Here is a 26,418-nt window from a genome sequence, read left to right as displayed (position 1 = left end):
CAGCTTGAGTAGGTTCACTCTCATTACTTTTGTCTGGGAACTCAGCTGGGACATCATTTAGAGATGTCTCAACATCGTTTGTGACATCAGTCTGTTGATCTTCAACCACCACATTGATAGATTCCATCATTAGTTTGGTTCTGGAATTAAAGACCCTAAATGCTCTGCTGTTTGTTGAGTAACCCAGAAATATTCCTTCATCAATCTTTAAGTTTGGAATTCCTATGACAACTTCAACATATATAATCCTCTTCATTCTTTTAAGATGCAGATGGCCCAATTTTTGATGCCATAGCTTCACTTCTTCTTCTTTAGCTAGAGTACACATTGATGAATAACCAGTTTCTTGAGAACTCCACATATAGCATTTGTCCTTAGACCTGACTCCTTTCATGATCACTTCATTTTCTTTATTAGTAATCAGACATTCAATTTTTGTGAAGTTTATATTTAGACCTTGGTCACACAGTTGACTGATGCTGATTAGGTTTGCAGTCAGTCCTTTAACAAGTAGCACATTGTCAAGGTTAGGGACTCCAGGGCAGTTTAGCTTTCCAATCCCCTTGATTTCACCCTTTGCTCCATCACCAAAGGTTACATAGTTGGTGGCATGAGGATGAAGATCAATTAGCAGGTTTTTGCTTCCAGTCATGTGTCTGGAGCATCCACTGTTAACATACCAGTCCTCTTTGGCTGAAGCTCTGAAGGAAGTGTGAGCTATCAGGTTAGTAGCACCAGTCCTAGGAACCCACTGTTTTCTATTGACAGGGATATGGTGTTTGGGTCGAGGTTGATGATGGGAAGGACTAGTATAGCCATACAACTTAAAGAAGAATGGTTTTATATGGCAAAATTTTCCACAGTAATGACATCTCTATCTTTGGTGTTTTCCTTTATGTTGTCTTTCTTTATGATGTTGTGACACATGATTTGACATCTTTGGTTTGCTACCAGTGTGACTACACTCAGGTTTGCATTCATTGAACCCAAGGCCAGACTTGCCTCCTGCCATTTTTCCAGTCTGGAGAATTTTGTCTAAGGTGTCAGATCCATTATTTAGCATTCTGACATACTTTGTCATCTCATCCAGTTTGGAGTTCAAGAACACTACTTCAATCTTCAACTTAGAGATGGTTTCCAAGTGTTCTGTCTTCCCATCCTCCAGTTGTGTTATCAATTTCTTCTGATTTTCCACTTGTTGACACACTTCTTCACTTATGTAACATAACTTTCTGTAGGTAGTCGCTAACTCATCAAAGGTTACTTCATCATCACTTGAGTCTTCATCAGAACCCCATCTTCCAGTCAAGGCGGTCACAAGATTGACAGACTCTCCTTCTGTTTCACTTTCATCAGACCAAGTAGCAGCAAGACTCTTCTTCTGTTTCTTGAGGTAGGTCCCACATTCAGCTCTAATGTGTCCATACCCATCACATTCATGGCACTGAACTCCTTTTCCTTGTTTGGACTTTTCATCAAATCTTGTTCTTCTTCCAGATCATTGGACCCACTGATGTCAGATGAGATGTTCTTGACATTAGACTTAGACCTTACATCCATCTTTTTCAGGAGTTTCTTGAACTGTCTCCCCAATAATGCTACATAATTTGCCAGATCTTCATCAGTATCTTGACCACTTTCTTCCTCTTTCTCTTCAGTGTTTGACATGAAGGCTATGCTTTTGACTTTCTTTTCAGATCCATCACACATTCCCAACTCAAATGTTTGGAGGGATCCAATTAGCTCATCCACTCTCATATTGCAAATGTCTTGAGATTCTTCTATGGCTGTCACTTTCATGGAAAATCTTTTGGGAAGTGACCTGAGTATTTTCCTCATTAATTTTTCATCTGACATCTTCTCACCCAGGGCTCCTGAGGCATTAGCAATTTCAAGGATATTCATATGAAAGTCATGAATATTTTCATCTTCTTTCATCCTAAAATTTTCAAACTTGGTAGTAAGCAGCTGCAATCTAGACATCTTCACTCTAGAGGTACCTTCATGAGTGGTTTTGAGAATATTCCAAGCATCTTTAGCCACCTCACAGTTGTTCATCAATCTAAAGATGTTCTTATCAACCCCATTGAATATAGCATTAAATGCTTTAGAGTTTCCAAGGGCTAGTTCATCCTCCTCCTTGGTCCATTGTTCCTCAGCCTTCTTATCAGTTGTAACTTCTCCTTCCTTAGTAATAACTGGATGTTCCCAGCCTATTAGAACAACCTTCCAAGCCTTATTATCCAAAGATTTTAGGAAGGCTACCATTCGAGGTTTCTAGTAGTCATAGTTAGATCCATCCAGAATTGGTGGTCTGTGAATAGATCCTCCGTCTCTATCCATAGTACCAGAAAGTAAAGTCCCTAGATCTCACCCAGAACCAAAGCAGGATGTCTGCTCTGATACCAATTGAAATTCTGGTATCAGATATGATATCTCGAAGGTAATGTCACGACACTAATATATGAACACTATAAATAGGATAAAAGATAAAGAACAATAGTACAAGTGACACAAGCAATTGTTAACCCAGTTCGGTGCAAACTCACCTACGTTTGGGGGCTACCAAGCCAGGAAGGAAATCCACTAAACAGAATTAGTTCAAAGACTCTCAGTAAACAACTTGAAGTTAGAGTCTTTTCACCTAATCTTTACCCGTGTGACTTTTATCTAAGAACTCTTAGATATGAGATCCTACTCACTCCCCCTCAATCACAGCAGTGATGTAAAATAAATATTACAATGAAAGAAGACACTCTTCAAGAACACATACTCGATCTTGCTTAAAAGTTTCAACCATGTAAACACACACTCATGCCTCAAAGCTTAGAGTGGACAAATTATAACTCAAAAGTCAGTCCAATTCAATCATCTATGGATGAATGAATGGCTCACAATACACACGCTCACACAAGACTGAAACCCTTATTCTCTCTCACTATTTCGTTCGTTATTTCTTGTGTGTTAAAACCAGGTTTTCCATGCCCTTTTATATAGAAGCGTTTGACTGGGCTTGGACATCATAAAACCCTAAAACTATTTTCCATTCATATCTTCTCATGACAGCTGATCATATCTTGTTGGAAAATAAGTCAATCTGGTTTTAATTACTGATTGAATGGCGCGTTCAGTCTTCACATCAATCACACATAGATTAGCATAAAAAGCGCAATCACAAAGTACATAACATTCAGACTAAATGTTCTGTATACAGATGTCTTGACATCGGGTCTGACATCTCAGCTAAATCCTGCACATCCACATTTTAGACACCCTGCAGGAACCTGTTATCTCATGTTAAGACAACACTTGTGACAACTTGTGAAAACTCTACGTTTTACCAAAATTGATGCCAACACATAGAACCAACACTTTCAATCTTGTTTTATTTATTAGGTTTTCGGTAAAAGAGGGACACAAGGTTTGATGGTGGAAATTGTTGCTTATGGTGGCTTATTTTAGATGTATTTTAGCAGGAGCACCAAACTTAGATTAAACTTGTCTCGCATAGCTATTTATATTCACTTCTTTCGTGTGTTAAGATAATCCCTTATAATGGAGGATCTCCAACTTGAAGTTCTAATAGAAATAGGGGATACGTCATCAATGTGGATGGACAAAGAGACACTGTATATTACCTTTGTCTTTGCTAGTGAGGGAAGTTTAGACCATGCCTAGAATAATAAAAGGGGTATGTAATAATTATGTGTGTAGTTAATCTTTGCGAATGGTTATTCTCCTTGATAGGTTTTTGTCTTACCTTCATCAATTTTGAGGTAGACCTGTTTAGTCATTTTTATATATGGCTTCGCAATTTCATCCGGTGAGCTCTCCTACATCAAAATCTTCAAGTTTTGCTGTGAATATAAGAAGGTGTGTCGATCATTCCGCTCCTCTTACATTTATGTAAAGCCCAATATATCTCTATTGACTCGACATGGGGTTAAGGTCTGAAATCTCTCAGGTAGTGTACCAAGATGTTCGAGGTATACTCTAAGAGTGTGAAACATTTCAAATATAGGTAATTCTTGGTTAGTCCCCCTCAACAAAGAGGCCCATGCCAATATATAAACCATTTACCTCCAAATTCCTTACCAATGTTCGGACTAGTTCTCCAAATTTTAGCACCAAGGCCATTTCTTGGCAAATTTCGGATCTTATGTTTATAAATGGATGGTTTGTATCAATAGGAGATTTACCTAAAAAGGTAACTGGTATCCTTCTTTGAGGGTATGGGATTCATCAATGGTGTTGTGCCTCTTGATGGGCTGCCGAGAAAACAAAGGAAGTGGTACGTAAACAGTCATTTGCTGATGGATGCAAATTCCAAAGAGGAAAAACAGATTATTGATAGGACCACAAGTGTGCAGAAATATCGGTTATAGTATAAAAAGTGTCGAGCCCACAAAGATCAATGTCAACTACCATTATCTATTGTTAATATGTTTATCTAAGGCTATGAATGATAATTTTTGCTTGCAAAGGAAAATAAAGAAGATGTTTTGAAATTAATTATGAGACGGAAGGCTAGAATATGGCTCTCGTCGGCCGTTAGCACTCGCTAAGTCATTAATTATAATTAAAATGGGATAATATTTTATTGTAGAAAAATAATTAATTTTTAAGGGACCACTCGGGATGGCATAACCTGAACCAAATTTTAGCCTTTAATCTAATTACCCACTTTCGCGTGTCCAACGTATTACGATGCAAAACTATTTTTTTTTTAAAAATTAGTTGCTTTTAATTACTTGAAAAGTTGCTTAAGGTAGAAAAAATAATTTAAAGGTACTTCCTGCTTTCGCACGTCCAGTATCGGATTTTAAGCGCATAAACGCCCACTTCCGCGTGTCTGTTTATACTCCTAAATTCGTCTTTTGAAAAATTGAATTTTTCCTAATCAACTAGAAAATGTTTTCGCAATGTTAATAATTGAAAACTGAACTTTCCTACAATTAGATAAAGGTTTTATTCTTTCAAATTAGAACTGGTATCTCTACATTTTTTATCTCTTAGTAAACATTAAAGTTAAATATAGAAAATAATTCACGCCAAAAACAATTCCCAATTAATTATAACTTTTAACGACTTAATTCGAGCATCGTTTGTATGATGGTCCTCACAATCTAGACTAAACATAATTAGTCGGACATCCTTAATACGTGATTAATATTAAAGTTCATGCTAGACAATATAATAATAATATTAAATAGGCACCTGCAAAGTACTGCTAAGTGAAACAAGGCAAAGCCAGTAAAGAGAAATATGAAACCTATAAATAGATGTAAACAAAACGTGAATATATTAAATAGAGTTCCAAACTGGTACAAAGGAAAACTTGAATTAAAATCCAGAAAAACTATGTCGATAAGATTGCAATTTAAATGATCCAAATATAAACAAATAATATTCAAATTCTGATTAAAATTTGCAGTAATTCCTCAATGTGAGAAAGTTACTGCTTTTACAAAAGATATTTTTCTGCCTAAAAATAGTACTAAAAGCTTGGATGATTATTCTAAAACCAAAAAGTCCTATTTATAATGTCTAAATTTATAATGGGATGACTTAGATCGTGTAGGAGAAAGTGGAGATAATGGTGGAAGTACGCCTCTCCCAGTCTTGATACGTGGGCAAAAAATCTATGCATTAAGCTCATGACGGGCGTCATGGCGATGACCGGTGTCATGGCAATGACGACCGTCCATCATTAGATGGGGAGCAACGACGGGAGTCATCCAGATGATGACCTACCCGTCATCCAGCTGGGACACATCTTTTTCTATTTTTTTCTTTTTACCTGTATGGATTACCTTTTGACACGTCATGACGACTATCATGCTGGCAGCGGGCTCGTCATGACAGTGCAAAAAGCGTATTTTGCTCCCGTTTTTGCTATTTCGCACTATTTTCTTGCACAAAGACCCATACCTATAAAATATCTGAAATGGACACAAAATACCAACATAAGACAATAAAAAATAAATAGAAAATGGCATAAAATTGCACGTAGATTGAGTCGGAAATGTGACATGTTTTTGAGTTTTCAAACTCTCTTACACTTGAACCCTTGCTTGTCCTAAAGAAAGTTAGCTAGCATCTAAAACAATGAAATACAATAGTGACAATATAAATACTTAAATAAAAAAAACACTCAAATACTCATATGGTGCTATAAAAGTTGGTTTGACTAAAATTGATTTGATAGGCATTAGTGTCGACACCAAGGATATTGTGACAACACAAATCACATTTGCGGTCACAAGTCTCCCTCCTATGCATACCGTTTCAAATTATGCCATTGAATCAAAGTCTAATTTTTCTATTCGTTTCATCCTCTTTCATTTGGGACAGTCACATTAAGGCCCTTTATCTTTCACACACATGGTAGGCAACTCGGTTAGTGATTCCGATCAACACATCTTATTGGATTTACACTTTTTTTCTTTTTCAAAGATGTATTTTTTTAAGGTTCAACCACTGGTCTAAATGACCGGGTGAGGGTCACCTAACTTAGTATATGCGGTATTCCCATTTGATTCATTTTTTAGCAACAAATCATTCACTTATATTCATCGACCAACCTACTTAGTGTGCGACTATAGATGGTGCCTGACTGGATATAAAAACTACTAGAGGATTACTACCAAATATAAGTTCAAGACTAAGGCTCAATGGGGATTTAAACTAGCATGCATATTTAGAAGGCTTGAGGTGGTGGGACAATACCATTTTTTTTGGATTTTCCCAAGTCTTCTCAACCCATTCTCTCTTCTTTTTATAGCCTATGTAATTTCTAATTATGCTAAGAATCCTAAGTATTTTTCAAAAAAAATGGTGGGCTCAAGTATTTGGGGAAAATCAACAACAAGCAGAAAACCACGCATAAAAGACTCGATAACACATGCAATGACTCGATACACAAAGCTACACAGTAAAAATCAACAATAACATATCTAAACTAAGGAAAAAAATAGAAACAAAACATAAAAAATAAAGAAAAATGGTAAACTCCCCACCTACACTTAAATCATACATTGTCCTTAATGTAAGGATAGAAGAGCAAGAGAGGAGGGTAGAACCTGGTACGATGGAATCAATGTCGGCGGATCCTACGGTCATGAGAGGCATACCTTGTCCCTGCAAATAAAGTAACATGTCCCCTAGAATCTCATAGTGCATGTGATCACATGACACTGAGCCTCAACTGCTTGTAAGCTCTTCCAGGAAGAGGTACATGAAAAAATGCTCTAATATATCATGTTATTGCTGATGTATAACATAAAATAGATGATCACGCTCCGATTCAAGATTGTTGTGTGCCTAGATCTCATATCCCAAGTCATCATTATCATGCCTAAAGGCATTATAATCATACTCCTAAGCTAACAGATTCCAGGAAGAGGTACATGCAAAAGTGTCAAAAAATATGGTGCAGTATGTCTAGGTTAAAATGAGCATGGGGGAAAAGGTGGGCGGGGAAGAGGATGCAAAGAAGAGCGGGTGCGGGTAAGGTGAGAAGGTGAAGGAGAGTGTCGCTCAATAGAAAAATAATGGTAGTGTTAATTCTAAAGACTTGTTTTTCTATTATTTTTCAAAGGAGAGTGGGCCAGAATCTGTCTAAAATAGAAAATAGTCGGGTTATGGATGTGGGAAGATTCTTTCCTTCCATATCAGTACAAAATCCTCGGTCATTCGCTCCCATAAGCGGCCATATTAAGTTAACCAAGGTCCCCACTGAGGGACCTCGCAAGGGATACCAACATCATGCAGAAATCTTAACAGGGCAACAATTTGGTTCTGATTAAACTCATAGTCCCTATTAAGCATTCTAAATCTATTAGTGGCAACCGAGTCGTGGCTTATGGGATTCGTGACATAAGATTAAAAACTGAGGAACCCAAGTGTGTGTCGCTCATATGTAGGGTGAAGTAAATGGAAAACAGTGAGCCCGCTCTATTCTATCTAACATAAAATTTACAATGTCAAATAGGCATAAAGAACATAAACATGAGTCATCATAGTACCTCGTTGGAGTAATCTGGTGCAGGTACAGAGTTGTATCACATTGATGTTGATTTGTTCCATCTTTGAAAATAATGTTCATAAAGTCCACTTGAGTTCTTGGAGGCATGGTGGAATAAAAAACGAGAGTGATTAGTGATGATGGTAGTGAAATTGGGGAGAATGAGGGTGACAATGGTGGTTTCTGATTGGATTTTGGTTGGGAAATGAAGAAGATTGAGGTGTTTGAAGTTTGAAGCTTTAATGGAGTTTGTATGGATTATATGGAGAAGATGAAGAAGTTGAGAGAATAAGTGTGGGAAAAAAATTAAGACAATTTTCATATTTAATTGGTTGAGGGAGGAAAGAGGTTCAGAAGATTGAAAGAAAATGAGTTTAAGTGTAGTTATTGAGATTAAATGATGAGGAACAATAAAAAATATGTGAAAAGGCGTGTTTTAACGGCCTGACGGGTGTCAAGCCCATGACAGGTAGCCAATCAGTGTCTGGGAATAAATGAAAATAAGGAAATCAAAACATCCAAATGTGTCCTTAACATCCTGATGGACATATCAGGATGACGACCCACCCGTCAGCACCCTTAGATTAGCTGACGCTCGTCATCTTCACGACTATCAACCCGTCATGCTATTAATGCCTCATTTATGCAACTTCTCTCTTGGTAAGGGGGATGGTAGTGCCTTTTTAAGGAATTTTTACATAAATGAGGCACATTGACATCCATTCCTTTCTTAAATAGGTCTACCAGTAACTATTTAAAATTAAAAACAAACGAAAAACTCGAAACTGGTGGGTTGCCTCCCACACAACACTTCATTTTACATCGGTAGCTTAACTCAATTTTGCTCATCCCTCAAGGGGGACACTTGATCATGGTAGAACCTTGCTCTAAAACATTATCTGATGGATGGTAGTGTTTTAATCATTGACCATTTACTAGGAACTTTATTGTGGATTCACTTTAGACCTCCACAACTCCTAATTCTCTGACCCTCGTCACTTCAAACGGTCCTGACCATATGGACCATAATTTACTAGGAAACAACCTTAACCTGGATTTTATCAGTATGACCGTCCCTCCTTCATTAAATTCTCTCATAGTAATGTATTTATCATTCCATCTCTTCGTCCTTTCCTTATTAATTAGGGCATTCTCGTATGCATCTAAACACAACTTCTCCAACTCGTGCAAATCCAACATTCTCTTACTCCCAACAAATGTGTGATCCATATTAAAGGATTTTATGGCCCAATAGGATTTATGCTCAAGTTCTACCAGGATATGCCAAGTTGAAGGGGGTGGTTCTTATATGAGTCTTGTAGGCTGTTCTATACGCCCAAAGTGTGTCATTCACCTTGGTAGACCAATCCTTCCTAGTGGTGGAAATTATTTTCTCTTGTGTCCTATTAATCTCTCTATTGGAGTTTTCCACCCGTTTGCTAGTCTGTAGATGGTAAGGGGTCACAGCTCTGTGCCTAACTCCATATCTAGTTATAAGGTTTTCAAAGCATTTAGAGATAAAGTGTGAGCCATCATCACTGATAATCAACCTGGGAGTGTTGAATCTAGGGAAAATGACATTTTTAAACATCTTAATCACTACTTGTGAATCATTAGTAGGAGGGGTAATGGCCTCGATCCATTTAGACATATAATTTATAGAAACAAGTATGAATTTGTTCCCATTCGAAGATGGAAATGGTCCCATGAAATCAGTTCCCCAGACATCGAAGATCTCCACTTCTAGGATTGGCTTTTGTGGCATCTTATCTCTCCTTAAAATTTTTCCAATGCGCTGGCACCAGTCACCCTCTGTGGTGAAGATGTGCACGTCCCTAAAAATGGTAGACCAATAAAGGCCATCTTGGAGAATTTTGGCAGTAGTTTTTGAAATTCTCATATGCCCTCCTTAGGGCGAAGAGTGACAATGGATCATGATGCTCTTTATCTCATCATCAGGGACGCATCAACAGAAAATACCGTTGATGCCTCAAGTAAATAAGAGAGGGCCATCCCAATAGTATTGATTAAGTTCATGAAAAATTGCTTTTTCTGTTGGTAGGTTAGGTCAGGAGGCAAGACACCAACAATGAGGTAGTTGATGTAATCAGCATACCACGACACTGTAAATTTAGCTATTGGAGTTGCCTCCTCTGGTTCCTTCTTAATTCCAGAGTTGTCCTCTTTAAGTAAATAAGTAATATGAGCATGGCAGAGCGCTTCATCTCTAACAAAGGGTACCATCCTATCATAAGGGAAATAGTCATTAATCGTTATATCTTCACACTTACCATCACTTATCCTAGACAAGTGGTTTACCACTACATTTTATGTACCCTTATTATCCCGGATCTCCATGTCAAATTCCTATAGTAATAGAATCCATTACATCAGCTTCGAAATTGCGTCCTTATTAGTTAATAGGTACCCGAGGGAAGCATGGTTTGTGTATACGATAATTTTCAATCCTACCAGATAAGAACAAAATTTATCAACTACGAACATGATTGCTATAAGCTCTTTCTCATTAGTGTGATAGTTTGCATGACCTTCATCCAGGGTCCTATTTCATAACAAATGGCATGCAACTTATTATCTTTCCATTGTCCTAAAATAGAGCCTACTGCATAATCACTAGCATCACACATAATCTCAAAGGGTTCATTCCAATCCAATGATTGCATTATGGGTGCAGATATTAGTGCACTTTTTAGTAACTTAAAGGACTCATGGAATCATTCATCAAATATGAAACTTTCATCTTTCATTAATAGACCAGTAATGGGTTTGGTTATCTTTGAGAAGTCCTTTATGAATCGTCGGTAGAAACTAGCATGTCCTAGAAAGCTTCAGACTTCTCTAACAGTTTTCAGAGGTTACAAATTCTCACTAACCTGTATTTTGGCTCTATTTACCTCTATCCCTCTAGCGGATACTAGGTGTCCCATAAATATGCCCTCTTTCACCATGAAGTGGCATTTCTCACGGTTTAAAATAAGGCTTACATTTACGCATCTCTCAAGTACCTTCTCTAGATTAAGTAAAGAATTCTCAAAACTCAATCCACACACAGAAAAGTCATCCACAAATACTTCCATTATGTCCTCTATGAAGTCCTCAAATATGACCATCATGCATCTTTGAAACGTGGCTGAAGTGTTACACAACCCAAATGATATCCGTCGGTAAGCGAGAGTGCCATAGGGGCATGTCAAGGTAGTCTTTTATTAATCATTTGGGTGCATAGGAATCTAGAAAAATCCCTAATACCCATCCAAGTAACAGAAATGCGAGTGCCTAGCTAAGCACTTGAGCATCTGGTCAATAAACGGGAGGGGGAATTGGTATTTCCTAGAGGCTTTGTTTATCTTCCTATAATCAATATAGATCCTCTACCATACTAGCATGCGTGTAGCCAAAGAATCTCCTCTCTCATTCGTCACCAATATCATACCACCTTTCTTCGGTACCAGATGTACTAAAGTTACCCATGTTCTATCTAAGATATGATAGATTATCCCGACGTCAAGAAGTTTCATGACTTCTTTCTTGGCCACATCACTCATGTTGGGATTCAACCTTCTCCGGTGCTCTCTAGAGGTTTTGGAATCCTATTCAAGCATAATCTGGTGCATACACACATATGGGATAATTTCCTTGAGGTCATGTATGGTGTATCCTAATGCCCCACTGTAACACGGTGGGAGAACTGACTTTAGTTAAATGTTGTGGATAGCAAGAGTCGCCACCGACTTTTATTTTATCCAAAAGGAAAGGACATAAAAGAACAGGAAATACCTTAAAAAGATTTTGAGTTCGGGGGGTAGGTTATACAAAGGGAAGGTATTAGCACCCTTTATATCCATGGTTATCCATGGGCTCTTAGTTACTTAGCTCACTTTGTTTGTTTGCAAGAGTGTAGTGTGTGATTAGAAAAATTTCTTTAAGTACTTTGTAATGACCCTCGTATGGGTGTATACAAAGCCTAGTTTAGAAATTGTGAGGTGTAAAAGTAATTTTGAAAAGTGTGAGCAAGCAACTATGAGATACCTACCCTAGATTAAGTCTTTTGTGTTCTTGTATATTCTTTCAATGGTAAGACTGTCCCTATTATTAAGGAATAGGTAGTCATTACCTTGGATGTGTTTAAGGGACGGGCGTAGGGTCATCGTATGGTCAACGAAGGCAACATAAGGGGTGTCTTTAGCAACTCGTAGGGACTATCATCATATTTACCGAAGGGACAAGATCATTATATCGTAGGCAACCTCGTAGGGACTTGATCTTTTAAGTTTATAGGGACTTGATGATTTTTCTGTTTGAAGGGACTTTGCTTAAGACACCCCTATTTTCGAGGGACTTGACCATTTAAAGAAGGCAACCAAGAGGAATACCCTAGGAAGTACAGATGGCGATCAAAGATCGACTTACGTGTGTGAGTGTTATTTTTTCAGATATTTGTCTTGAATTCAATTTTCTAAGTTCAATTATTTACAGTTAGTTTTTTGCACTCCCTAAATTACTAACCACGCAATAAATATTTACAAAAATGAAAGCAAGAAAAATAAATTCCTAAACTATTACATGGCTATGGGACAGATACATAATAATCACGCGAGAAAGAATAAATTTACAACCTATACATTTGTTCCTAATATTATAAATAAAACAAAATTAAAATAAGGAAAATAATGAAGCAAAAATAGAATAGATAAAAGCAAATAATAATAAAATAATAAATAAACAATGGTAATAAAGCAATAATAAAATAACAATAACAATAAAGTGATAATAAAAAGGTTAGAATTTTAAAAGAAATTATTTTAGATTAAACAAGTTAGATTTTTTTAGAAGTTATTAGAAAAATATGAGTTTAAAATAAATTAGTAATAATAAAAGAATTTAAAATACATTAATGTACAAATTATAAAATAAAAGAGTTATATGAAAAATATTAAGTTTGTTATTTACAAAATAAATAAAGATTATAGAAAATACCAAATTATTAGATTAATAGGTTTATTATTATTATTCAATTAGAAAAATGGTCAATTAGATTTTATTTACAAAATATATAAGGATTTATTATTATAAGTAAGTAATAAAAAAAAAGTTATTAAAATAGTTAGTATTTATTATTTATTTACAAAAAATATAAAGGTTATAGAAAAATATTAAATAATTAATTTAGTAGGTTTTCACGCCCTACATTACTAAACCACGCAGTTAATATTGGATCAATGGCAGGAATTTAAATGGCAGAAAGATAAATGGCAGAAAAATAAAATGGCAGAAAATAAAATCCTAATTATTACTACGCTTTGGTGCAGTTACATAATAAAGATGGCGAAAAGTAAAACTGAAAATATTACAAGTTAAAACTTAAAATATTACAAGGGCGAAGCAGTTACAGTGTATGAATAACATAAATATGAGCGAAAATAGGAAATAATAATAAGGTTTGTTAAGGTTTAAGAAAAGGTTTATGGTTTAGAGGAAATAACACGGTTAAAGTTTTAGGTTTGAAATTTAGAGTTTGTGGCGAAATTGTCAGGGTTTAGGAAAAATCAGGGTAGTTAGTTATGAAAAAAAATGTGCAGATCTAAATATATGTATATGTAAAAAAAAAATATGAATTAAAAAAAAGAACGGCGTTGCTAGCGCAAAATTGCGATCATCGCAACTGGATCGGATAACACAAATGTCACGCCTCATACACGTATATGTGAAAACGGCGTATTGACACGATCCGATCCGAAAACATAATCAAATTATAACATAAAATAGAAATATATATATATATATATTTAACACACTAGTTACATATTATAAATTATATATTATATGATCCATATGCATTTTTATTAACAACAATATTATTATTATATTATATTATATATTATGAGACATGTAAAACTTATATAAAAACAAACACATCAAATACATAATACAATGAACCAAATTATTATACATGTTATATTTATGTGCATAAAAAAGAAAAACGGCGATATCCTGATATATTTAACCAAACCGCATGTATCTGGAATACATAACACAGTCACACATATGAACATGTATTTGAAACATCGTAACAAATATATCAACAAAATAGATAAAGTATATATCTTATATAAACTATTACCAAAACTGTGTGTACGATAGTATAGATCAGCCACTCTCAGTTTCTCTTTTTTGTTCTGTCTTTCCGGCCTCCCTCTATCAGTCATGCTAGTAAATATATATAGGAACAAATTAGGTTAATGATAATGGGCCTAAGTTTATTTTGAAACCCAATATTAAATTAAAAACTGAATAAAGTTAAATAATTAAAATAGTTAAAATTAAGATAAAAACTAATTAACCTATTTATTTATTTATTCTAGACCCAATATAAAAATAAATAGACTAAAAAAAAACAAAAGTCGGGCACCAAAATGCTCGAAAAAATAAAATGAACACGTCAAAATAATCAGCGCGAAATAAATGACTCGGAAAAATACAGCGTTTGGTCGGATTTTGAAATAAAAATTATGACCGTTTAAACTGCTCAGACTGATCAACATATGACCAAAAATAGTCGTAAAAATATTTTTAGCATGTCAAATTAAACCACGTGAACCGCAGATTAATGTTACGGACATTTGCAAACTTAAACTTGACATTTTTTCGTTGACTAATTTTAGGCACAGTTAAAAAGTTAATTTGACCAGTCTGTTTGTAAATTCCGAGAAATTATTCCGGCTAATATTAAGACAGAAAAAAATGTTATGCTATGAAGATGATGCAAATGAATGTGAAACAAAAAATTGGTTAGAATTAAAAATAGAGGGCAAATTTTGGGGTGCAACAGCTGCCCCTGTTCAATTTTCTGAAACCTGAGGAGTTAGATTGGCCTGTGTGCCATTCGTGACTTGGAAGGTTGAAGGGGATTGAACACAAAAGCCCAAAAATTTGCACTCGCCGGTGCGTAAAGTAACACTGATGACTGGTTGTATATGCTTAAGTGGGCTTGAAGATGCCACTTGGAAGAACTGGAGATGGGCTTATAGATGCCATCCATAATACCAGGAGGTGATAATATCTTGATGTTGATACTGGATATCAGTACTAGGTCTTCGTATAGGCCGTCTCTGAATCATATCTAAGAACATACTTTTAATTTAAGTGTCAGAACCAAATCTTTGTGGCGATTTCTTTCTGAATTAAGTATCAGCACTAGACCTTCGTATAGATCGTCTCTGAACTGTTTTGAATTGTTGAATAGACCAGTAGAAATAAATCTTCGTGATGATTATCTCTTCTGGAAATATCCTGGATTAGGGAATAGATCTTCGTATAGACCGTTTGCCTACTATCCAAGAACAAAAGAATATCAGGATTAAATCTTCTAAAAATATCCTGGACTAGGGAATAGATCTTCGTATAGACCGTTTGCCTAATATCCAAGAACAAAAGAGTGTCAGGTTGAAATCTCCTGAAAATATCCTGGACTAGGGAATAGATCTTCATGTAGACCGTTTGCTTACTATCCAAGAACAAAAGAATATCAGGATGAAATCTCCTGAAAATATCATGGACTAGGGAATAGATCTTCGTATAGACCGTTTGCCTACTATCCGAGGACAAAAGAGTATCAGGATTAACTCTCCTGAAAACATCCTGGACTAGGGAATAGATCTTCGTATAGACCGTTTGCCTACTATCCAAGGACACCTTGAGTAATGATTAAGTATCAGCATTAGATCTTCGTATAGATCGTTTCTGACCTGTTGTGAATTGTTGATAGTATTTTATCTGTATATAACCATCCTGCAAGGAAAAGGTTAGTTTATGCAATATGTATGCATGCATGGCATGGTGCATCTAAGTAAATGTATTATGCACTTATGGATATGCTATGGTATGATGTAAATGATGTATGTATGAATCATGCGGCCTGAAGCGTCCGGATATCTTTGTATAACAACTGCTGGCTAGGGAAAATAAATCCCGATTCGTTGCTGAAGGATATGAGGAACTCGTTCCCGTCTTGTTTGATAGTATAGTATTTGTCACTTCCCATATTCGTTCGTCGTACTTCTATTGAAGGAATAAGTTCCTGAGTATCCCGACTGAGGATAAAAGAGATGGACATAAATTCAAGGGGAGACGTAATTCGAAGCATCTATAAAGATAGATTTGCTCTACTGGGGATTTGTAGTGGGGATGAACCGGCGAAGCTTCGTTGAACTACTACCCTCGTTCGTCCTTAGTAAATACTATTACTGCATTTTATGCATTTCTGGTAAACATCAATCGTATTCAAAAGCATACATACATTCAAACACAACCAATGGACGTTTTCGCTTATGTAAATAGAGTAAAACTAAATCTGGATTCAAAGATGAAATTTTATTTATATCACAAAGTGACCTATACATAGGCAAGTTTGTACAAGGAGACAGAAATCCTAGTAAGAGGAATTCGTCGTAAATTTTTTATAAAACAAAGAAAACAACTATGTGAAAAATGATCCTATTGAGTTTCAATTCTACTATTGCCATTATCTTCAAATATCTCATCTTCTGCTGTTGAGACAGAAACGATTGGATTGATCTTTATCTGTTTGAACTTGATTTAGGTAGCACCATCAGTTGAAGTTACATGAGTGATCCAAACGAGACATAGTCATACGCTTTAATCCCTAACTTTTGCCTGGATTGCCCTTTCAGGTTTTCAATCCACCGGGATATCCTTTTTTGCCCAAGCCGCCTTTTCAGGTTTTCGACTTGCCGGGTACACATTTTTTTTATATATATCCCTAATTTTTGCCCGAAACCTTTTGGTTTGCCGGGATGCCCTTATTTTTGCCTAGGCCAGTCAACCTAGCGGGTCTCTTTTTATGCGTAGTATTTTTTAACTATGTCTGCGTTTACAGGCTGTGGAAAGTCTTCACCATCCATAGTAGTAAGCATCATGGCACCTCCTGAGAATACTCTTTGACCACAAATGGTCCTTCATATGTAGGAGTCCACTTGCCCCTAGGATCACCCTGTGGTAGTATGATACGCTTGATTACCAGGTCACCAGCCTGATATACCTTTGGCTTAACCTTCTTATTGAAAGCTTTGATCATCCGTTTCTGGTACATCTGACCATGACAAACAGCTGCCAACCTCTTCTCATCAATCAAATTTATCTGGTCGAGTCGAGTCTGAATCCACTCATCTTCATCCAAGCCTGCATCCTTCATGATTCTTAAGGAAGGGATCTGAACTTTAATGGGCAGAACTACTTCCATACCATAGACTAAGGAGAATAGGGTTGCCCCTGTTGAAGTACGTTTTGTAGTACGATAACCATGAAGAGCAAATGGTAACATCTCGTGCCAATCCTTGTAAGTAACAGTCATCTTCTGTAGAATCTTCTTAATGTTCTTATTAGCAGCTTCTACTGCCCCATTCATCTTCGGACGATACAGAGAAGAGTTGTGATGCTTAATCTTGAACTGCTTTCAGAGATCAGTAATCATGGTATTGTTCAGATTAGAGCCATTGTCTGTGATAATCCTTTCAGGGATGCCATACCTACATATGAGATTATTCTTAATGAATCGAGCCACAACATTCTTGGTAACAGACGCGAATGAGGCTGCCTCTACCCACTTTGTAAAGTAATCAATAGCAACTAGGATGAAACGATGCCCATTAGAAATAGTAGGCTTAATCTCACCAATCATATCAATGCCCCACATGGCAAAAGGCCAAGGAGCAGTCAACACATTTAATGGGGCCGGAGGTATATGCACTTTATCAGCATAGATTTGACACTTATGACATGTCCTGGAATGTTGATAGCAGTCAGCTTCCATGGTAGACCAATAGTATCCTGCTCTCAATATCTTTTTTGTCATAGTATGACCACTAGAATGAGTGCCAAAAATCCCATCATGCATGTCTTCCATAATCTTTGTTGCTTCCTTCTTATCCATACAACGAAGCAAAGTTGAATCATGATTGCGTTTGTACAAAATTCCATTACTCAAGAAGAACTTAGCAGAAAACCTCCTCAGAAACTTCTTATCTTTGACAGATGCCCCTTCAGGGAACTCCTGAGTTTCAAGATATCTTTTTACTTCATAGAACCAAGGCTTTTCCTCTCCTCCTTCAGTATCAATCTCATTGCAGTATGCAAGCTTCTCAAATCTATCAATAGTAATCTTGGGAGCTTCATCATCCCAGCTAATCTCAAACATAGATGTCATGGTGGCTAATGCATCTGCCAACTGATTCTCTCCTCGTGGAATGTGTCCAAAGGTAATCTCTTCAAAATGTGGGATCAAAGACAGCATATGCTCTCTGTAGGGAATAAGATTTTCATGCTTGGTATCCCAATCTCCTTTAATCTGACTCACTACCAAGGCTGAATCTCCATATACGTCCAGGAACTGAATTTTCATATCAATGGCAGCTTTGATGCCCAGGATACATGCCTCATACTCAGCCATGTTATTGGTACAATAGAAACAAAGTCTTGCAGTAATCGGGGTATGACAACCTTCAGGGGAAATGATCACAACACCAACACCATTACCAAGTGCATTAGAAGCTCCATCAAAAACCATAGTCCATCGGGATCCTTGTTCAGGTCCGTCATATTGTCCAGGTTCTTTGGTGATAATCATAATGTCTTCATCAGGGAATTCAAAACTCATTGACTGATAATCATCCACTGCCTGTTGAGCCAAATGATCAGCTACAACACTTCCTTTAATGGCCTTCTGAGTAGTTTACTGTATATCATATTTTGTTAAGATCATTTGCCATCTCGCTATTCGTCCGGAGAGAGCAGGTTTCTCGAATATGTACTTGATTGGATCCATCTTCGAAATCAATAAGGTAGTATGAGTCAACATATACTGTCTTAGTCGGCGAGCAGCCCATGCCAAAGCGCAGCAAGTTTTCTCGAGCAGTGAGTATCTTGTTTCACAGTCGGTAAACTTTTTGCTAAGGTAGTATATTGCCTGTTCTTTTCGACCAGACTCGTCATGTTTCCCCAACACACACCCCATTGAGTTGTCTAATACTGTTAAGTACATAATCAAGGGTCTTCCATCAACTGGTGGCATCAAAATTGGAGGTTCTAGGAGATATCTCTTGATTTCATCAAAGGCTGTCTGGCACTCATCATTCCACTCCATTACCTGATCTTTCTTTAACAACTTGAAGATTGGTTCACAGGTAGCAGTTAATTGGGAAATAAATCTTGCAATGTAATTCAATCGTCCCAAGAAACCTCTAACTTCCTTCTCAGTACGGGGAGCTGGCATTTCTTGTATAGCTTTCACTTTTGTAGGGTCTACTTCAATACCTTTTCCACTGACAATGAAACCCAGGAGTTTACCAGACCTAACTCCAAAAGTACACTTGTTTGGGTTCAATCTCAATTTGTATTTCTTCAACCTTTCAAACAACTTATGCAGATGATCAAGGTGTTGCTCTTCATTCTGGGACTTGGCTATCATATCATCCACATATACCTCTATCTCATGATGAATCATATCGTGAAATAAAGCCACCATAGCACGCTGATATGTTGCCCCGGCATTCTTCAAACCAAATGGCATCACTTTATAGCAAAAGGTACCCCACTGTGTAACAAATGTAGTCTGCTCCATATCTTCAGGTGCCATCTTGATTTGATTGTAACCAGAGAAACCATCCATGAAAGAGAATACTTTATGCTGAGCAGTGTTGTCTACCAGAACATCAATATGAGGCAGTGGAAAGTCATCTTTGGGGTTGGCCTTATTCAAATCCCTGTAGTCTACACACATACGTACTTTACCATCTTTCTTAGGTACCGGTACCACATTTGCAACCCATGGAGGATAAGAAGTCACAGCTAAGAACCCTGCATCAAATTGTTTCATTACCTCTGCTTTAATCTTTTCTGACATTTCAGGACGCATGCGACGAACCTTCTGCTTCTTTGGACGACAATCTTCTTTTACCAGTAAACGGTGAACCACAATGTCTGTATCCAACCCTGGCATATCTTCATAGGACCAAGCAAAGATTTCCACATAATCAGGTAACATTTGAATTAATCTGCTCTTGACACCATCTTCTAATTCAGCCCCTATCTTGACCTCTTTCCTGTTTTCTTCAGTTCCCAGATTCACAACTTCGATTGGCTCTTCATGTGGCTGTATAGCTTTCTCTTCTTGTTGTAATAACCTAGCAAGCTCTACAGGTACTTCACAATCTTCATCCTTTCCATCTTCAGCTTGATAGATCGGATTCTCGAAATTATAATTGGCAATAGTAGAACTGTTATCAACAGGATCCAGAGTGGATGAGGATCTGCATTTTAGTGATGTGGGTGTGTGTAAGAACACATAGCTGATGAAAATAAAATAAAAGAAAAACAAAGAGCCCAATATTTACGAAAACGAAACGTCCATTGATTTTTATTGAATGAAGTATGCAAATGATATGACATCCCGAAACAAGCATACCATTGTGCCCCGGGTAAGGCACAAGGCTTAAAAGTTTAATTGTTCAAACTTAAAAATAACGACACAGTAATAGTATTTACTCCTGACTAAAGGAGATAGGAATAACGTCTTCAGTCTTCCAATTGTTGAGCCCATCACCCACAGTAGGAAAAATCCAGTTATCCAGATTGTAGTCTTCATTATAGTCACCCACAACATTGATTTGATCTTTCATGTTCCCTGGATTGGTGATACGAACAGCACGAGCACGACGAACAGCCTTCTGGGACTCTGCAGTGAAACCCAAACCAAACTTGTCAGACTTGTAAGGAATGTCGGGAAGCTGACCCCAAATAGTGCAACCACCTTCTTCAACCACAGCTCTAGCATCTTTGAGGGAAGCCATTGTAGGAGGTACTCTGGTAACCACAAGAACTCTTTTAACCACAGGAGGAGCTTCAGTAGCGGGAACGACCCAAGGAACTACTTCAAATGTCTGGCAAGGAGTCTCAACATATTCACCTTCCACTTCAACATACTTAAATGTATTCACATGACTGACCATATATTCTTCCTCTCCATAAACAGTTACGATCTTTCCCTTCACTGGATATCTCAACTTCTGATGTAGAGTGGAGGTCACAGCACCTGCCCCGTGGATCCAGGGGCGCCCAAGCAAACAAGAGTACACAGGACGAATATCCATTACATAGAAGGTAGAATCGAAGACTTGAGAGCCTACTTTGATCGGGAGATCTATTTCTCCATGCACCACTCTTCTTGAACCATCAAAGGCTCTCACCACTATATTACTTGATCTTAACACACCATCTTCAGGACTGAGCTTGTTCAGAACCTCTTTGGGAAGTACATTCAATGAAGAGCCATTGTCTATCAACACATGAGACAAGGTAGTGCCCCTACATTAAATGGAGATATGTAAAGCTCTGTTATGGTTTCTTTTGGCAGGAGTCAAGTCAGCATCAGAAAAACCTAACCCATTATCATAAGTCAGATGTGCAACACAATTTTCATATTGATCCATAGAAATTTCATTTGGTACATGAGCAGTCCTTAAGAATTTGATCAAGGCTTTAGCATGAGCCTCAGAACACAGCGACAAAGACAACATGGAAATTTTGGAGGGAGTATGCCCCAACTGGTCAACAATATCATAATCACTCTTACGAATGATCTTCAGCACTTCTTCCATCTGTTTAGAGAGATTTTCAGCAGTCGGTGCTTCAGCTTGCACAGGTTCAACCACAGGACCTTTGCCTCGAGCATCAGTACTTGGCTCAGAAGTGGAGGTAGTAGTTGGAAGAACTGTATTTTTTGAGGTAGCTGGAGGAGAGAAAATTCTTCCACTTCTGGTGATCTTACTAGATCCAGCAATATTATCAACATCAAGGTTATCATCAGTAACAGGTGTATCAGTCAAAGGTTCCTGCTTAACACCATGGATATAAACATCAGAACCGTAATTCCAGGGTATAGCTTTATCAGAAGTATAAGGAATAGGGCCAGGAGTGGTAATAATCATGGGAGGCACTCTAACTTCAGCAACAGTCTTCACCAGGCCTTCAGCAGTAATTTTGATAGGACCCTTGGAAGTGATCTTGACAGGGCCTTTGGAGGTAATCTTCACTGGCACTTTATCAACCATATCATTATCTTCAAACTTCTTACCTCGAGTTAGGTGTTCACACATACTTTCCACAGAAGGAGTTCTCTCAAACAATATAGTGTAATTGTCCATGAGGCGTTGAACACCATCTTTCAACTTCCAGCAGCTATCAGGTTTGTAGACACAATAAAAACAGTCTTCGTTGCAACCTGGAAAGAATCCAGCCTGCACCAGCTTCTTCTTGAAAATAGATAAGGGAGTAGTCACATCTGCTACTGAGGAAACATATGAAACTTCATCAACAGCATTAACAGTCTTCTCATGATTGGGCATGGGAGCAGTAATCACATTTGGAGTCCCAGGAGGGTCAAATTCAATCTCCCCAGCTTCAATCATATCTTGAATCTTATTTTTCAGCACCCAGCAATTGTTGGTGTCATGTCCCGGACAATTAGAATGATAGGCACATCGTGCATTAGGATTGTACCGAGGAGAGGAAGTATTAGGATTCTGAGGAGGGTCCTTCAAAGTAATGAGTTCCCCTTTCAACATGTGTTGCAAGGCTTGGGCCAGTGACATGTTGATCTTGGTGAATTGTCTTCTAGGCTTCTGTTGATTACTCTGTGGTAGCTCTGGTGTTGCAGGAGTAGGATTAGAAATGTGAACTGCTCCTACGGATTGGTGACTTCTGTTACGGCCAGGTTGACCATACACAGCATTAGACTCCTTCTTTCCACTAGGGGGCTTCTTTGCAGTGCTTGATGAAGAGGCACCCACCTGTATCTTACCACTTCTTATGCCACTTTCCACACGCTCTCCAGTCATTATCAGCTCAGTGAAACCAGATGATGAGCTTCCAATGAGGTGACTATAGAAAGGACTATTCAGCGTACTCATAAACATATCCACTAGCTCCGTGTCAGTCAGAGGAGGTTGAACTCTACCAGCCAGGTCTCTCCATTTCTGGGCATACTCCTTGAAATTCTCCTTAGCACCCATTGACATGCTTTGTAGCTGCATGCGAGTAGGTGCTAAATCAGCATTGTATTGGTATTGCCTGTAGAAGGCCTCAGCAAGATCATTCCAATCACGGATATTGACACTCTCCAATTGATAGTACCATTCCAATTGAGCTCCAGACAAGCTCTCTTGGAAGAAATGAATCCATAACTTCTTATCAGCAGTATGTGGTTGAATCCTCCGGACATAGGATCTTAAATGCAGCTTGGGACATGAGACACCATCATACACCACAAAAGCAGGAACCTTGAAACCAATAGGTATAACCACTCCAGATATTAAACTCAGATCTTCAAAATCCAGCCCAGAAGATTTTTGTAACTCCATAGCATTCATTCTATCCACCAGCATCTTATACTTATCTTCATTAGGATCATGATAATAATTTGCTTCAGAATCAGAATCTCCCACAATATCACGGAGATTACCTCCCTCTTTCTCAGAATTTTCAGACTCATAATCATCAACCTGTTCCTTTGTCTTGATAGGGCCTCTGAATCTTCTTCCCAGATTGATAAGGCCTCCTGATCTTCTAGTCTTCTTCTTCTTCTTAGCCAGCAATGTCTTCAACTCATCTTGCCCCTTGGACAAGTTCAAAATCAACTCTTGGAATTGTGCATTCTGAGCCTGGAGATCTTTGACAGTCTGTTCAAGAGCCATTTCTGCTGAGGTAAACAACGAGAAGATAAGATACCTTGTTCATAAGAAACCTGTGATGCAATAATATGGTATGTAGATGCTTATGCAATGTTTTCAAGGACCGTAGGATTTAAATTTGTTTAAACCACCAAAAAGTAAACTTTTATTAGTAATAAACTTGTTTGCCCCTTGGGCTTACAATAAAAATGAAATGAATACAAAAAATGGGGTTTTAAGTCTCCCATGGACGTTTCCTCTTTGTGTTGAGGTATGAGTTGAGATTCCGCTCCTCGTGAAGTTGTTTTGTTAGCTCCAGGATTCTTTCCTGACTTGCCTTGTAATGAGTCTCAAAAGTATCTCTTTGCTCCTTCAACTGGATCCAGGACCTCTGTAACTCCTCCATGTCAGTGGGCATGTCTGGATGAAGAATGATGTAAGAAGTATCTCCTTCAGCAACAGGCTCCATGGTAACTGGCAGGATAGCAGGATATGGCATCATAAGAGTCTGAGCACGAGATCGTACCCATCTGAGATATGGTTCCATAGGAATAGTGTACTTGGGTTCCAGAGTCTTGCTGTCAACCTTGTTCACTTTACCCCATGCTCGTATGAACCTTTGACGGTAACCTTGAAGATCGTTGTCGTAGTCGAACATAATACCCTGAATAAGCATGTCATGAGGACCATCAGTCCGAGCGTAACCAAACTGACGTAGAGCTAAAGAAGGGTTATAGGTAATGCCCCCTCTTATGCCAAGGAGTGGCACATTAGGGAACTCCCCACAACGGTCAATGATGGTAACATTCTCCATAGATCTAGAGCACCAATGAATATCTGAATGAGAAAGTGACATAATCCTCTTGGACCACCTGAACCCTTGTTCATTCTTCATCACTGATCGAGGAAGGTGAGAAATAAACCACCTAGATAATAGAGGTATGCAACACATCAGAGTTCCTCGTGCCTTCGTAGTACGGGTATGAAGAGAGTGTAAGATGTCTCCAAGTAATGTAGGCACTGGATTGCGAGTCAGAAATATGTTGATGGCGTGTACGTCTATGAACTGGTCTGGATTGGGGAACAGTACTAAGCCATAAATCAATAGGGCTAAGATCTCCTCAAAAGCATCATAACTCATAGCCTTCAGGAATACTTGAGCTTTCTCCGTCAATAGCTTAGCAAGAATACCCTTAACTCCACTCCTTGTTTCTAGAACAATCTCTGATTTCTTTAAATGTAAGGCTGCAGCAATGACTTCAGGTTTAGGCTCTTTTTCCAAGCCTGTGAAGGGTTTCTGATCAAGAATAGGTATACCCAGAAGCTTGGAGAACTCTTCCATTGTAGGAACCAGCTGATAGTCGGGAAATGTGAAGCAATGATGTTTAGGGTCAAAGAACTGAAACAGGACACTCATCATGTCTTCATTGAACCCTGAAGTAACTAGATCCAGTAGGTGACCATGCCTCTTGATGAACTGGGAGTTTTCAGAAACTTGAGAGACCAATTCCTTAAGCTTAGGAGGTATTCCTACAAAGTTAATCCGGATAGTATTCCTACGAGCAGAAGCCATGACCTGCAACAAAGAACAAAGATAAATCCTTTGGTCCTTGAAATGGTTAGTGAAAATGCTATGCTTATGATGCATGATGATGCTATGATGTTATGCTCAATCACAAACATGTGGCACACACAAACAAGTCACACAATAGCCCTAGGTTTGAAGGCTTGCATGAGGTTTAAAGGTAAGTACCCTCCCCTGAAGTTTAGTTGATTCATCCTGTCCTACAAAAGTAACCAGGTTCTAAGGGATCTCAAAATCATTGATCCTTCACAAGGGTGGTTGTTCAGTAGGCAACTTACTTGCCAACCAAAACCCTCCAAGTTTAGGATCTCAATGAGTGTAGTATCGAGTATCAACCAACTTCAGTCTTCACCAAAGCCGGTTATCTCACTACTTTCTAAAGGCCAAGATGGGATGACTAGGGTTCTAAAAGTTAGTTAGTGTATTGACAACATATGGCAGCCTCATATTATCCTCAACTTGCTTAAGGAACATAAGCACCAACCAAGAAGTCACACTAACTATGGCCACCAGATCAACCATATCGATATACGCCGTACAGTTTCCTTGGTCTATTGCCATTTACCTAAGGTACACTAGATCCGGGTTAGGGTCTTTCACACATAAGAGCACCCAATAGATAAGTATAAAGCAAACAAGGCAAACAATTTTAAAGTGATCTAATTCCTAAGGGTACCCCTCTTTTATTAAATCCCCAGCAGAGTCGCCAGTTCTGTAACACGGTGGGAGAACTGACTTTAGTTAAATGTTGCGGATAGCAAGAGTCGCCACCGACTTTTATTTTATCCAAAAGGAAAGGACATAAAAGAACAGGAAAGACCTTAAAAAGATTTTGAGTTCGGGGGGTAGGTTATACAAAGGGAAGGTATTAACACCCTTTATATCCATGGTTATCCATGGGCTCTTAGTTACTTAGCTCACTTTGTTTGTTTGCAAGAGTGTAGTGTGTGATTAGAAAAATTTCTTTAAGTACTTTGTAATGACCCTCGTATGGGTGTATACAAAGCCTAGTTTAGAAATTGTGAGGTGTAAAAGTAATTTTGAAA

This window comes from Lathyrus oleraceus, chromosome 4 (assembly GCF_024323335.1).
Source record: "Lathyrus oleraceus cultivar Zhongwan6 chromosome 4, CAAS_Psat_ZW6_1.0, whole genome shotgun sequence".
NCBI lineage: Eukaryota > Viridiplantae > Streptophyta > Magnoliopsida > Fabales > Fabaceae > Lathyrus > Lathyrus oleraceus.
This window is presented reverse-complemented; position numbering follows the sequence as displayed.